This window comes from Pyxicephalus adspersus, chromosome 6 (genome assembly GCF_032062135.1).
Source record: "Pyxicephalus adspersus chromosome 6, UCB_Pads_2.0, whole genome shotgun sequence".
Classification (NCBI taxonomy): Eukaryota; Metazoa; Chordata; class Amphibia; order Anura; family Pyxicephalidae; genus Pyxicephalus; species Pyxicephalus adspersus.
The window spans coordinates 53,235,248-53,241,418 of NC_092863.1; positions in this window are offsets into that span (position 1 = coordinate 53,235,248).

Here is a 6,171-nt window from a genome sequence, read left to right on the forward strand (position 1 = left end):
TAAAAAGAGGCAATCCAAAGGAGAACATTTTTCAGTGCATTCAGCTAATAATAGCATCTGAAGATATTTATTAACTGTTTCAGACACAACCAGCCTTGGTGTCTCCTGTCAAATCTATGAAACAAACATTATTTCAGCAACTGCTAGATTTTTTGCTGTGTTCTATAAGGAAAGCTGACCTCTGTACTTCAAACTGTACTACTATAGAGTCAACGGCAAAAAGTTCTGCTGAGTAAGCCACTGGTGAAATCACAAAAACTACAGTAAAAACACACACAGAAAATGACACAATTTATAAAAAAAAACAGCGTTCACAGGTTCCCATGACATTCCCAGCAGTTTTTGGTGACAAAAATATGTTCAGGGGCAAAACATTTGCAGTTAACTTGTCAATGAAAATTCAGAAAATAAGTTTGGTGAATTTTTGCAAAAATAAAAAAATCACATTTTTTGCCTGATAATCCTTACTAGTTATATATACAGTATATAATCTATACATATAATATTTGCATCCCGAAAAGTGAGTATGATTTTAGCTCTAAAAAAAAGATTTATGGCTGCTTACTGGCACCATCTATCCTAGGACTAGATGGTGCCAGTAAAAAATGTTTTCCAATACCCATGCCCATTGATAGTTTAAATTGGGATTGAATGATGATACACTGTATAGGGGCTAATATAAAATGGTTAGTGGGTTGTTACAGTGCCTGGACAAAATTTTCATTTGTCAGTGTACTTATAGACCACCTTCAAAGTTTACACCCCTCAGTGCAGACCACCTTCAGTGACACACACCCTCACTACAGACCCCCCTTTAGTGACACACACCCTCAGTACAGACCCCACTTCAGTGACACACACCCTAAGTACACACCCTTCTTCAGTGACACACACCCTCAGTACAGACCCCTCTTCAGTGACACTCCCTCATTACAGACCCCCTTTAGTGACACACTCTTAGTACAGACCCCCCTTCAGTGGCACACAACTTCAGTACAGACCCTTCTTCGTGACACACACCCTCAGTACAGACCCTTCTTTAGTGACACACACCCTCAGTACAGACCTTGCTTCAGTGACACACACCCCCTTCAGTGACACTCACCCTCAGTACAGACCCCGCTTCAGTGACACACACTCTTAGTAGAGACCCTGCTTCAGTGTCACACACCCTCAGTGCAGACCCTTCTTCAGTGACACACACCCTAAGCACAGACCCCTCTTCAGTGACACACACCCTTAGTACAGACTCCGCTTCAGTGACACACACCTTCAGTACAGACCCTTCTTTAGTGACACACACCCTTAGTACAGACCCCACTTCAGTGACACACACCCCCAGTACAGACCCTCCTTCAGTGACACACACCCTCAGTACAGACCTCCCTTCAGTGGCACACACCCCCAGTACAGACCCTTCTTCCTTCTTCAGTGACACACACCTTCAGTACAGACCCCACTTCAGTGACACACAGCCTCAGTACAGATCCTTCTTCAGTGACACACACCCTCAGTACAGACCCCCCTTCAGTGACACACACCTTCAGTACAGACCCCACTTCAGTGACACACGCCCTCAGTACAGACCCTTATTCAGTGACACCCTCATTGTAGACCTTCCTTCGTGACAGACCCTCACAGTGCAGAACCTCTCGTTGCACACAGCCCTCAGTGACAAACCCCCTCAACTCAGACCACTTCCTTTTCTCATAGCAGGTCCCCCCTAAGTGTAGCCTTCCCAGGTCATTACAGATGCCCAGTTAGGGCAAAACCCGCTATTGCAAACTTCAACTCAGTACAAACCTTGCGGACCCACACTCTGTGAGGACTCTCTCCTCAGTGCAGACCCCCCTCAGTTACCTTACCTGTCTCATTCTGCATTGACAAATACAATGAGATATTCAGTGGTGTCAGGATGGGTAGAAATTGACAGGTGGGCAGAGATGGAGTAAGACAGAAAGCATGATAATTACCAAGAGGACAGAGCCAAACTCTATGCAGACCCACAGTGAGGAACAGTAAGGAGCAGTGCTACCCAGGCCTGGGGACAGACTATCACACCCGTAGTCTGGTTTGCACCACCTCCTGTTGTAGATCTTTATGACTTAGCCCTTCCCACCTGTCAATCTCTGTCTTATGGAACCTCTTAAAAAAGGGGAGCCCAATCACCACTGCAAGTGTTGCCACCCCTTCTCTTACACCAGTGGTACTCAGACGTAAAGACCAACAGAAAGCAAAATCTAACAGGGCAAATACCTTAAGCAATCATGTTAGTTATTGTAAACTATAAATATTGTCCTTGGAACTGATCTTTACAAAATCAAAAACCCAATGTGTACCAGTGCTTGGCTGCAGCAGTGCAACTATCCACACCCCAGAACCTCTGTTGCTTTTTAGTTTCTTGTTGATTGATAGAGTGACAATTGATCACCACCTACTTCCTATGACTACATACAACGCCGTTCTGTTAAATAGAGGGGGAGAACGCGCTCTCCTACCCTCACTTTCATTGTGGTCGATCACCTTCTGTCGTTTGTGGATCTGCCAGGACAGATCCATGACTAACGTCGGATGGCTGCTGTACACCTATCAGATTCTTGCCCGAGACGAGCCCGGAGGCAAGAATCGTCTGAAGTGTGTATAGCCTTAGTGTGTACAAGTATATGTAAATATTCCTATTTTAAAACATAATGGGCACGATGCTCCACTCACTGTTTATCTTACTATCAAAGAGTGAAAAATAAAAGTCGGGTCATGTAAAAAAATATGTACACCCCATGTTGCCTTTTTGCAATATATTAAAACAGGCAAACATTGAATCTTCATATATACTGTGTTTGCAAACACATGTGATATGCTTTAGCATACTACATACAAAATTACATGATATATTCATTCTAATAATATAAATTACCAAAAGTGCAAATTTGTCACATGGAAAAAGTAAAAGTACAGATATACATAGTTTTGTTGGGAAATAATTGAATAAATGATCATTTAATTATATCACCTTATAATATCATCTGTTTAAATAAAACCTAATGTTTGCTTGTTCTTTTTCACTTGATTGTATTTCATTTTAAACTTCTTTTTCTTCCTTTTAAATCATAGAAATAGGAGTCATCTGCTGGCACATCTGTTGTTTGCATGTACCTATTTTAGGCACCTAAATGGAACAGAATTCTTATGAACATTAATATGCATTGTTCTGCATAAATAATACATCATATGCAGTTATGAAAAACTGCACATAATTACAAATTTTGCAATAAAATAAAAGATCTTTAGTTCAGGAAGGATCATTCTTTGGCATTAAAGTACCCTAGAGGCTACATCATGTGACATTGTTCTATCCAACTGAACATACTTTTAGGAAATTATATTATTGTACTATAAGTATGGTGGTTGATAGGTTTGCATGGAATACAAACATAGTCATAGACATGCTGGTAGTAAGCTAGTAATATTAAAATCAAGGCATTTCCAGTACAGGACATTGCAGCTGTAGAGGTTTGGCAAAAGCAACAAAAGTCCAATATAAAATCTGAATAGATATATCTCTATTTTATGTCAGATTTCTAAGGACCTTAAAGTGACTTTAAGTGAACCTGTTTTTTCCAGGTTCTGGCACAGCAACAGGTACAGTTTAAACCCATCTCCTGCAGCAGTTTTTACTCTCCTCTTGCTGCAATAATCAGCTTACATTTGGAGCTTTCCCCTTATGCAGTATTCTTTTCTACCACTAAATACTCTCAGTCAAACAATATCAGTGAGCATTATGCAACTCAGTTTTAGCAGGCTGTCATGAACCTTTCTCCAGCTTGAGACTGGACAGTGAAGGAGAAGTGGTACAGTGTCCTATGTCACTGTCACAGATCGTGGATTTCTCTTTCTGTGAGTATGGTCTGACTTTAGGGCTGATAGCATGTCTAAATAAGACCTACAATGTTGGCTGGAGTTATGCTTTAAATGTATGTTTTAGAGCTTCAAGGTCTCCCATCAAGTACAATTGTTTTTTTTAATAGATACAGTGCCAATTTTCTTTTCCCAAGCTCCAGTCCCCCAATCTGTGTCTGTAGTCTTTGTCTACAGACAAGTACCTAGAATAGCTAGATGAACTGTCCCAGCTCATGGTTGTCTCTCCAGGACATAAGGAGAAATTAAACTCAAAACCTCACCCAAAACAAAAAAATTACATATACCTTCAATTCCACAGAGCAGTCAATCTGTCCAGAGGTCTCTTTCATCGGGTCCCATGTCTTCTTGGCATCCGTCTTTGGGCCGACGCACCGGGCGCCACCATCTTCTCTTCTTCTTCCGGGTTCTTCTTCCTACGTTACCCGACACAGGCGCGAGATCGGATGACGTAAATGGGAAAAAAACTTGCCAATCTTACTTCACATATGAGATGCTCGGGCATGCGCAGAAGGAGCACCCAAGAGCCTCCCGGGATGCCTGACATAGGTATCCCGGGAGGCTTTGCACTCCCTTTCATTCCTGATCACCTAGGGGGCAGTGCTGTAAAAGGGTGTTGCACTGAATTTTGTACCTTTCATAAAAGGGGTGTCTACCCTCTTATATAAAGTGAAAGTTTAGGTACGCTTTAAGTAAGCAAGGTTGGAGCCTGGGAAAAGGACCAATATGAAGGGTCATACAGGAAAAGTAAAAAGTAGAAAGGATAGTCCAAAGCTAAGAGAATTCAAGGTCGGATTCTGTAGATTCTGGCCAATCTGCAGTCATAGTGTGCAGGGTCAGGCAGGGTCAAAACAGGCCAAGAAAGTGTCCCTTTGAGTGCCCATTTTCGCCGCCATAGGACAGCAAAGAGTCACCAGCTGCCAGGTGTGACATGGGCCCACAAGAAAACATCTGTGCTTCTAACCAATGAGATGTTTATAAAAGCTTTGTTTATTGTTTAGCCATACCTTTCAACTGCATCTAAGTAAGTAGGGTGTCCCTATGAAGAATCAACCCCCCTTTTTCCTCTTCAGTTGCCCTTCTTTTTTGTCTAATGTATGGACCTTAATAAAAAAAATATTTTAATTATCCCCATTTATTGTACAGAGCTGCGTAATATGTTGGAGCTATATAAAAACTATTTATTAGTAATATTAATAATTGTTAATTTATATGCTTAAACTTGTATCCAACTTCCAAAAAGGTGCATATGTTATTTTGAAAAGCTAGCATAAAGAAAGGACCAGTGAATTAAAGCATTTCAAGGGTTATCTGTCATTTCTACATATTTATTCTTTATAGTCCACATAGCCTTTGAGGTGTGACAAGATTCTATAATGTGTCCAGGTCTCGTATCTCAGAAAGTTGGGAATTATGCATTAAAGACTCTTATTCTGAGGATATACTATACAATCTCATGGCATGGACACAAAATGGACCTACTATTCTACTTTCAGGTGTATCTAGCATGGTCAGTACAACTATAAACATCATGTTTGTTAAGTTTACAAGTTTTACAAGCTTCCCATAAAGTCGTTTAAGGGTTTTTAAATCTGCATACCGACTTTTTGAGTTATTTGCAAATAATATTGTTTACACAATTAAAGGTTCATATCTGGGAATATGTTCAAAAATTTAAAGTTTCTGACAGGTTGCCCCCTTCTCTCCATACCAGGCACCATGTCATATTTACAACCTGTCTATCAAATGATTGTAGGTTTTGCAGGATGGAGGGCTTATTGGAATCTGGAAGCGTTCTTTAAAGCAGAAGTAAGTCCACTGTTGACACTCAGGGTTTTGCCATACAACAAACCTATTTACAAAGGCCTCCCTTCTAACACAATAATGGCTGCAGTGTGCCTTGTCAGCTCATTGTGGCTTCTGTTATCTGCACCCGGTCTTTTTCCATCTTTAATGAAGATGATGTAGCTCTCACAAAAGCACACAGGACCTCCTTCACCTTGGAACAGAATTTTGACAAACCTATACACCGAGCAGGTGGAGAAAGATTCTGCCCCTGCATCACCAAATAAAACACATAGACTGCTCCTGGAGCGTTGGGTCCCCAGCCAATCCTGTGTAGGTATAAAGCTGGCAATGATATTGTGTTAACATTTGTAGAATCTGCTGAGAAACTATCAGTGGCAGTTTCAGCTACAGCATCTGTCATTGATTGTACCAATGTAGACAAACCTGGATTCCCAGCACTATGGTAAC